Here is a 10,367-nt window from a genome sequence, read left to right on the forward strand (position 1 = left end):
TTTTCCAGAATCCTGTGCTTTGTTTTTATGATGTACAAATACAGAAAAGTGTATGGTAGAAAACAAACTCACCCATTAGTGAATTTTAGTGTATGTAAATTATACACCAATAAAGTTGATTTTAGATGTTAAAAACAAAATTTAAGGGCTTCCCTGGTGGCGCAGTGGTTGAGAGTCCGCCTGCCGATGCAGGGGACATGGGTTCATGCCCCGGTCCGGGAAGATCCCACATGCCGTGGAGCAGCTGGGCCCGTGAGCCATGGCCGCTGAGCCTGAGCGTCCAGAGCCTGTGCTCCGCAACAGGAGAGGACACAACAGTGAGAGGCCCGCGTACCAAAAAAAAAAAAAAAAAAAAAAAAAAAATTTAACTGTTAGCTCCACTATCCAGAGATAACCATTCTTAACATATTGACATAGTTCCTTCCAAGATATCTACAATGATTGTGTATTTTACCTTACCAATACTGTTAATTTGTTTATTTTAGGGAAATATTTTTTCTTCAAAGGTAAAGTAAATGTCAAGCGATACAAATATGTCTTTCCAAAATTAATAATCTCCTTCTCCTCTCCAATCCCACTGGCCCCAGGTAAACAATGTTAGCAATTTGGTAGATGTATTTCCATTTTTTTCTCCATGCTCATAGGAATATAGAAATCACAAACAGTGATTTGATATTTCTATACATTTCAAAATGATCACCATAAGTCTAGTTGTCATCTGTCACCATACAAAGATATTACATAATCATTGACTATATTCCCCTCACTGTACATTTCATACCTGTGACTCATTTATTTTGTAACTGAAACTTTGTACCTCTTAATCTTCCTTACCTATTTCTCTCCTTTCCTGGCCCTTATCCCCTCTGGCAACTACCTGTTTATTCTCTGTATCTGTAACTCTGTTTCTGTTCAGTTATGTCTGTTCCTTTGTTTTGTTTTTTAGATTCCACGTATAAGTGAAATCATATAGTGTTTGTCTTTCTCTGTCTGATTTATTTCACTTAGCATAATACCCTCTAGGTCCTTCCATGTTGTCACAAATGGCAAGATTTTCATTTTTTTATGGCTGAAAATATTCCACTGTATATAATATACACCACATCTTCTTTATCCATTCACCTATTGCTGGACACTGAAGTTGCTTTCATATCTTGGCTAATGTGAATAATGCTGCTATGAACATGAGGGTGCATACATCTTTTTGAGTTAGTACTTTCATTTTCTTCGGATAGATACCCAGAAGTAGAATTGCTGGATCGTATGGTAGTTCTATTTTTAATTTTTTGAGGAATCTCCAGACTGTTTTCTACAGTGGCTGCACCAATTTACATTCACCAGCAGTGCACGAGGATTTCCTATTCTCCACATCCTCACCAACGCTTGTTATTCATTGTCTTTTTGATAATAATGATTCTGACAGGTGTGAGGTGATATCTCATTATGGTTTTGATTTTTACTGATAATTACTGATGTTGAGCCTCCTTTTATGTACCTATTGGCCATCTGTGTATCTTCTTCAGGAAAAATGTCTATTCAGGTCCTCTGCCCATTTTTTAATCAGGTTGGTTGTTTTTTTGATGTAGACTTTATGAGTTCTTTATATATTTTGGATATTAACCCTTGTCAGATATATTGTTTGCAAATATCTTCTCCCATTCAGTAGGCAGCCTTTTTGTTTTGTTGATCGTTTCCTTCACTGTGCAAAAGCTTTTTAGTTTGATGTAGTCCCATTTGTTTATTTTTGCCTTTGTTTCCCTTGCCTGAGGAGAGATATCCAAAAAAAATATTACTAGGACCGATGTCAAAGAGGGTACTGCCTGTGTTTTTTTCTAGAAGTTTTATGGTTTTAGTTCTTACATTTAAGTCTTTAATCCATTTTGAGTTCATTTTTGTATATGGTGTGAGAGAGTAGTCCAGTTCGATTCTTTTGCATGTAGCTGTCCAGTTTTCACATTACCATTTATTGAAGAGGCTGTCTTTTCCCCATTGTATATTCTTGATTCCTTCATTGCAGTTTAATTGCTCACATAAGTTTGGGTTGATGGGCTCTCTATTCTGTTCCATTGATCTGGTTTTGTGTCGATACCATACTGTTTTGGTTACTGTAGGTTTGTAATACAGTTTGAAACCAGGGAGTATGATACCTCTTGTTTTGTTTTTCCTTGGATTGTTTTGGCTATTTGGGGACTTTTGTGTTTCCATACAAATTTTAGAATTGTTTGATCTAGTTCTGTGAAAAATGCCATTGGTATTTTGAAAGGGATTACATTGAATCTGTAGATTGGCTTGAGTAGTATGGTCATTTTAACAATATTAATTCTTTCAATTCATGAGCACAGTATATCTCTCCATCTCTCTGTAACATCTTTAACTTCTTTCATCAGTACCTTTATATTTTTCTATAGTTCTAAAACTATAGTTTTATAGTTTTCTGAGTACAGGTCTTTTACTTCCTTAGTTAGATTTATTCCCAGGTATTTTATTCTATTTGATGTGTTTGTGAATGGGATTGTTTTCTTAATTTCTCTTTCTGATAATTCATGTTAGTGTATAGGAATGCAACAGATTTCTGTATATTAATTTTGTATCTTGTAACTACCCTTTAACATTTTTTGTAAAGCTGGTTTCATGGTGCCAAACTCTTTTAGCTTTTGCTTATCTGTAAAACTTGAGCTCGCCTTCAAATCTGAATGAAAGCCTTTGGATAGTGTATTCCTGGTTGTAGGTTTTTTCCTTTTCATCACTTTAATTATATCATGCCCCTCCCTTCTGGCCTGCAGAGTTTCTGCTGAAAAGTCAGCTGATAGCCTTATGGGATTTCCCTTGTATATAACTTGTTGTTTTTCCCTTGCTGTTTTTTTAAATTAATTAATTTATTATTTTTATTTTTTTAATATATTTATTTATTGATTTATTTGGGAGCTGCGTTGGGTCTTCATTGCTATGCATGGGCTTTCTCTAGCTGTGGCAAGCAGGGGCTACTCTTCATTGCAGTGTGCAGGCTTCTCATTGCGGTGGCTTCTCTGTTGCAGAGCATGGGCTATAGGCGTGCGGGCTTCAGTAGTTGTGGTTCACAGGCTCTAGAGCACAAGCTTAGTAGTTGTGGCACACAGGCTTAGTTGCTCCACGGCACGTGGGATCTTCCTGGACCAGGGCTCGAACCCATGTTCCCTGCATTGGCAGGCGTATTCTTAACCACTGCACCACCAGGGAAGTCCTCCCTTGCTGTTTTTAATATTCCTTCTTTATCTTTAATTTTGGCTATTTTAATTACAGTGTGTCTTGGTATGGTCCTCTTTGGGTTGATCTTATTTGGGATTCTCTGTGCTTCCTGGACCTGGATGTCTGTTTTCTTTCCCAAGTTAGGGAAGTTTTCAGCTATTATGTCTTCAGATATGTTCTCTGTACGTTTCTCTCTTTCTTCTCCTTCTGGGACCTTTATAATGTGAATGTTAGTATGCTTGATGTTTTCCCAGAGGTCTCTGAAACTGTCTTCATTTTTGAAAATTCTTTTTTCTTTTTTTCTGATCAGCTTGAGTGATTTCCACTACTCTATCTTCCAGTTTGCTGATCTGTTCCTCTGTATCATTTAATCTACCATTGATTCCTTCTAGTGTTATTTTTTATTTCAGTTATTGTATTCTTCAGCTCTGTTTGGTTCTTCTTTATATTTTCTAACTCTTTGTTAAAAACTTCTAACTTCTCACTCTGTTCATCCATTCTTCTCCTGAGTTCTTTGAGAATCTTTATGAGTATTGCCTTAAACTCTTTATTGGTAGATTGCTTATCTCCACTTAACTTAGTTTTCCTTCTGGCATTTCATCTTATTCCTTCATTTGGAACATATTCCAATGGTGCCTCATTTTGCCTAACTTGCTGTTTTTATTTCTATGTGTTTGGTAGGTTGTTTATGTTTCCCAATCTTGAAGAAGTGACCTTATGTAGGAAATGTCCTTTGGGGCCCAGAAGCACACTCCACTCTGGTCACCAGAGCTATATGCTTTAGGGTTGCTCTCTACATGTGCTGCGTGGGTCCTTCTGTTGTGTCTGGCTGACTACTTTGGGTACATTGGTAGACATGGCTGGTCCCTGGTCTGGTTGGTTGCCAGGCCCTGCCTTGTGTGGAGGCTGCCAACTGCTGGTGGTTGGGGCCAGGTCCTGGCTGCAGCTGGCTACATGGCCAGGGGAATCCCAGTCCTGGTGCCAGCCCACAGGTGGGTGGAGCCAGGTCCTAGTGTGACTGACTACAGGCCTGGGGGGCTCAGAGCTAGTGTCAGACTGCTGATGGGCAGGACTGTAGCCTGGAGGGAGGTTCAGGGACTGTTGTCGGCCTGCTGGTGGGAAGGGCCAATTCCTGACATGGCTGGCTGCAGGGTCTGGAGTGACCTGGAGCTGGTGATGGCCTTCTGGTGGGTGAGGCCAGGTCCCAGGGCTAGTGCCAGCCTGCTGGTGGGCAGGGCTGGGTCTGATGGCTCACTGCAAGGGGCCCAGGGCTAATACTGGTACACTAGTGGGAAGGTCTGGGTCCTGGGCCCCCTGGTATGTGGGGCCAGGTCCCCAGGCAGCTGGGGACTTAGGGGGTCCTAGCGCAACTAGCCTGCTGGTGAGTGGGACTGCGTTCTCATTCAGTAACTTGGCCTGGGACATCCCAGGATGAGTGCCAACTGGCTGGTGGGCAGGGCCAGGGCCGGCACTGATAAGCTGGAGGGAAGATTCCAAAATGGTCCTTACCACCACCAGTGTCCTTGTGGTGGGATGCACTCCCAAAAACAGCTGCTGCCAGCATCTATGTCCCCAGGGTGAATTTCGGTTGCCTCCTGCCTCTCTGGGAGGCTCTCTGAGATCAGCAAGTGGGTCTGACCCTCTCAAATCACTGCTTCTGCCCTGGGTCTCGGAGTATGTGAGATTTTGTGTGTGCCCTTTAAGAGTGGGGTCTATTTCCTACATCCCTCTGGCTCTCCCAAAAGCAAGCCCTGCTGGTCTTCAAAGCCAAATGTTCTGGGGACTTGTCTTCCTGATGCAGGACCCCCTGGCCTGGGGAGTCCAATGTGGGGCTTGGACCCCTTGCTTCTTGGGGAAAACCTCTGCAATTATAATTATCCTCCTGTTTTTGGTTGCCCACCCAAGGGTATGGGGCTTGACTATACCCCCATCTCCACCTCTCTACCCCTCCTGTCTCTTTGTGGTTCCTTCCTTATATTTTTAGCTGTAGAAGATCTTTTCCGCTAGTCCTGAGGTCACTTTCATGGATAGTTGCTCTGTAAATGTTGCAGTTTTGATGTGCTTGTGGGAGGAGGTGAGCTCAGGGTCTTTGTACTCTGCCATCCTGGCCACATCTCCCATTGGGCTTCTTAATGGAAAATAATCAGTTGAGAAGGATTGACATTTTTATATTAAATTTTCCCTTCTAGAAATACAGTTTACCTTTCCATAGTCATTTCTTGATCTTTAAGGTAAGATTTCATCTTTTTCCTTATATAGACCGTGGATTTTAATACTTTTTACTAATTTTGTCAACATTAATTCACTATATCAATAAAATAAGGGAGAGAACCGATAAGATTGTATCAATAGATACCCCCAAAGTAGCACTGTGTGAAAATCGGCCGCCATTCCTAATAAAACTCTATGCAAAATAGGAATAGAAATAGAAATCGTAAACATAACAGTGTCTATTTGCCAAAAACCAGCAACAAACACATTAACTGCTGAAGTATTCAAATTAAGAACTAGACCAGGGGACTTCCCTGGCAGTCCAGTGGTTAAGATTCCACACTTCTACTGCAGGGGGCGCTGGTTCAATCCCTGGTCTGGGCACTAAGATCCCGAATGCTGCAGGGCGTGGCCAAAAAAAAAAAGAACTAGAGAGGGAAGTCTACTGTTAGCATAAATATTCAACGTTATTTTGAAGATTTTACTTGATTTATTTATTCATTCAACAAATGTTTATTGAGTGTTTGCTATGAACTGTTTTAGGCAAACAGTCTATAGAGTAGTGAATAAAATTCTTGCCTTTGTGGAGCTTATAGCTGAAGCAATGAGACAATAAGGTGGAAAGAGTGGCATAAATATTTGAAAAGAAGAGATAAAATTATACTTTCAAATATGATTGTACTTCTAGAAATCCTAATCAATTAAAAACTATAAAAATTTATGAGAGAATTTAATAAAGTGACTGATAAAAAATAAAGGTACACAAGCTTTTGAGAGTAGCAAGGACCAGTGAAATAGATGTGATTAAAATATCCCACTTATTGAAGTATTTTTTATTCATACTCACAGATTCACTGTATTTAAGAGTCCTAAATTTAAAAGAGCAAGCAGATGTTCACAACACATGCTCTCCCCAAACCACAGGGCCTGACCCATCACATTCAGAGCACCCCTCATTGCTGTGAAAGCTCATCTCCTGGAGTGCCCAGAAGAAAAGCCAACTATTTGCACATCCAGTTCTATTGCCTCTGTTCTTTGTGTTGGGGGGCCCATAGCTTGTGTATTAAATTAAGACTATGCAGACTATGACCTGCTGAATGAAGAGGCACAAGCCACCCACATAGGTTAACAGGTAGCTCCTTCAGCATCTGTGCTCACAATTTGGGGAAGTAAAACCCTGGGGTCGTTTTGATTGAAGGCACGGTCTCAGTCCACTCACACAAAGGGAGTTTCAAGACATTACTTACAGTTCCCAGAAACGGTGGTGGGGGAGGGGGAACAGGGGCATGCACAATGAACCAGGGAAAGGTCAGTTCTCTGTCCCACATCACAAACAAGCAAGACATAGAGAGCAAGGTAGCAAGCAAGGGGCAGAGGTCACCAACTTTGTGGGCCTCAACTCTAAGTGGTTATTTTAAAAGATTCCCACCAACTAGAGTAATGAAAATAAAAACAAAAATAAACAAATAGGTCCTAATTAAACTTAAAAGCTTTTGCACAGCAAAGGAAACGATAAGCAAAATGAAAAGACAACCCACAGAATGGGAGAAAATATTTGCAAATGAAGCAACCAACAAGAGATTAATCTCCAAAATATACAAACAGCTCATGCACCTCAACATCAAAAAAACAAACAACCCAATCAAAAAATGGGCGGAAGATCTAAATAGACATTTCTCCATAGAAGACACAGATGGCCAAGAGGCACATGAAAAGATGCTCAACATCACTAATTATCAGAGAAATGCAAGTCAAAACTGACTGGTATCACCTCACACCAGTCAGAATGGCCATTGCCAAAAAATCTGCAAACAATGAATGCTGGAGAGTGTGTGGAGAAAAGGGAACCCTCCTACACTGTTGGTTGGAAGGTAAATTGGTACAGCCACTATGGAGAACAGTGTGGAGGTTCCTTAAAAAACTAAAAATAGAGCTACCACATGATCCAGCAATCCCACTCCTGGGCATATATCCGGAGAAAAACATAATTCAAAAAGATATATGTGCCCCAATGTTCATTGCAGCATTATTTACAATAGCCAGAACATGGAAGCAACTTAAATGTCCATCGATGGAGGAATGGATAAAGAAGATGTGGTATTATATATATACAGTGGAATATTACTCAGCCATAAAAAGGAACGAAATAATGCCATTTGCAGTGACATGGATGGACCTAGAGATTGTCATACAGAGTGAAGTAAGTCTGACAGAGAAGGACAAATATCATATATCACTTAGATGTGGAGTCTAAAAAAATGGTACAAATGAACCTATTTATAAAATATAGTAACAGATGTAGAAAATAAACTACGGTTACCAAGGGGGTAAGGGGTGGGGGAGGGATAAATTGGGAGATTGGGATTGACATATACACACTACTATATATAAAATAGATAACTACAGCAATAAGAACATACTGTTTAGCACAGGGAACTCTACTCAATACTCTGAAATGACCTATATGGGAATAGAATCTAAAGAGTGGATATATGTATATGTATAACTGATTCAGTTTGCTGTACAGCAGAAACTAACACAGCATTGTAAATCAACTATACCCCAATAAAAATTAAAAGAATAAAAAACTGAAAAATAAAAATAAAAGGTTTAGGACTTCCCTGGTGGCACAGTTATTAGGAATCCACCTGCCAATGCAGGGGACACGGATTTGAGCCCTGGTCCAGGAAGATCCCACATGCCATGGAGCAGCTAAGCCCGTGCGCCACAACTACCGAGCCTGCACTCTAAAGCCCACGAGCCACAGCTACTGAGCCCGTGTGCCACAACTACTGAAGCCCGCCCACCTAGAGCCTGTGCTCCACAACAAGAGAAGCCACCGCAATGAGAAGCCCGTGCACCTCAACGAAGAGTAGCATCATAAATAAAACAGAGGGAGAGAGGAAGGGAGGAAGGAAAAAGAAAAGACAAAGAAATGAGACATAGGAATTGAGAAAGAAGAAAAAATTGTGGAGAGGGAAAATGGTTGCCTATATAGAAAATCAAAGAGACTAAATGGACATGCTATTAAAATGTAATGAAATATAGAATGCCATTCAGAAGAGCATAAAAATATTGAGAAATAGAATTATTATGAGAAATAAATGAAAATTAAAGTAAAACATAAATCCAGACAAGATGGTGTAATGAGAGGCCTGTAAGGAAATATTTATAGACAAAAGATTTTTTCAGTATATAAATCTCTGAGTTTGTTACCTTTTGTCAAAAGTTAAAGATGAAAATATCCTTTCTCCAAATCCCAGCCAGCAATAGCTGTAATAGCTCTTTTACATTTTTTGCCTGTCTGACAAGGTGGAGTGTGATATCTTTGTTACTTTAAATTGCATTTCCTGGACTAACGGTGAATTTAAGCATCTTTTCATTATTTCTTGGCAGAAAATTTTCTCCTCTCTGCATTGTTTATTCATATTGCTTGTTCATTCTTATATTGAATTAATTTATAAGAGCTTTTGATATATTATGGATGTTAATCCATTGTCTGCTTGGAGTATTCTTTCTTTCTGGCCACACCATGTGGCTTGCAGGATCTTAGTTCCCAACCATGGATTGAACCTGGCCCTGACAGTGAAGCCACTGAGTCCTAACCACTGGACTGCCAAGGAATTCCCTGTTTATTCTTTCTTTAGGATCATTTTATCCAATTTAAAAACACACACACACACACACACACACACACCAGGACTTCCCTGGTGGTGCAGTGGTTAAGAATCCGCCTGCCAATGCAGGGGACCCAGGTTCAAGCCCTGGTCTGGGAAGATCCCACATGCTGCGGAACAACTAAGCCTGTGTGCCACAACTACTGAAGCACATGCGCCTAGAGCCCGTGCTCCGCAACGAGAAGCCACAGCAATGAGAACCCTGCACACCACACAAAGAGTAGCCCCCGCTCGCTGCAACTAGAGAAAGCCCACACTCAGCAATGAAGACCCAACGCAGCCAAAAGTAAATAAATAAATGATTAAAAAAAAAACTTTTAAAAAGCCCACCAGGGCTTCCCTGGTGGCGCAGTGGTTGAGAGTCCGCCTGCCGATGCAGGGGGACACGGGTTCATGCCCCGGTCCAGGAAGATCCCACATGCCGCGGAGCCGCTGGGCCCGTGAGCCATGGCCACTGAGCCTGCGCGTCCAGAGCCTGTGCTCCGCAACGGGAGAGGCCACAACAGTGAGAGGCCCGCATGCCACACACACAAAAAAAGGCCACCAAATCATATTGGGATTCTAATTGAATCTAATTGAAATTGAAATTACATTAAATATATACATTAATTTTGGGAGAATTAATATTTTATGATAGTAAATAAATTCCTAAAACATGATTCAAACCGGTAAAGGAAATGATTAATAAATTTGATATCAAAATTAAAAAAAATTTTATGACCCAAGATACTATTACAAAGTAAAATATAAGTGACAGGGAAACAAATGCACTATAATTCAGAACACTTTTACATATCAATAGGAAAAACATAACCAATCCTAAGAAAATGAGGAAATAATATAAATAACAATGTATAGGAAAGACATCCAAATGATAAATTAAAATATAAAAGATCCTCACTTAACAAAACACAAGTTAAAATATTGAGATGCTGATGCTATTTTTTCACCAATAAGATTATCAGAAATGAATTATTTGGCAATATCAACTATTGGAGAAGGTATGGGGAAAAGTACTTTTATAGACTGCTGATGGGAGTGTTGAAGCAGGCACTTTGAAAACAACTTGATAGCATCTAATAAAATTGAAACATATACATGCTAACTGACTGTATGACCTATAGACAATCACACATATGCACAAGGAAACAGGTTCAAGGATGTTTATTGAAGCATTATTTGTAATAGCAAAGAATTGGAAACCATCTAAATGCCCATCAAAGGGGAAATGAATAAATTAAATACAATGTATTT

General features: G+C 40.1%; 1 protein-coding gene across 2 annotated transcripts in view; it reads left to right on the forward strand.

Moving 5' to 3' along the window:
• The window catches only part of SELENBP1 (selenium binding protein 1), a 53,622-nt gene that overhangs the window by 9,670 nt on the left and 33,585 nt on the right, over positions 1-10,367 (forward strand). The gene's annotated exons all lie outside the window — the stretch shown is intronic.

The sequence above is a fragment of the Mesoplodon bidens genome, assembly GCF_964165515.1.
Source record: "Mesoplodon bidens genome assembly, chromosome: 2".
NCBI classification, from domain to species: Eukaryota; Metazoa; Chordata; class Mammalia; order Artiodactyla; family Ziphiidae; genus Mesoplodon; species Mesoplodon bidens.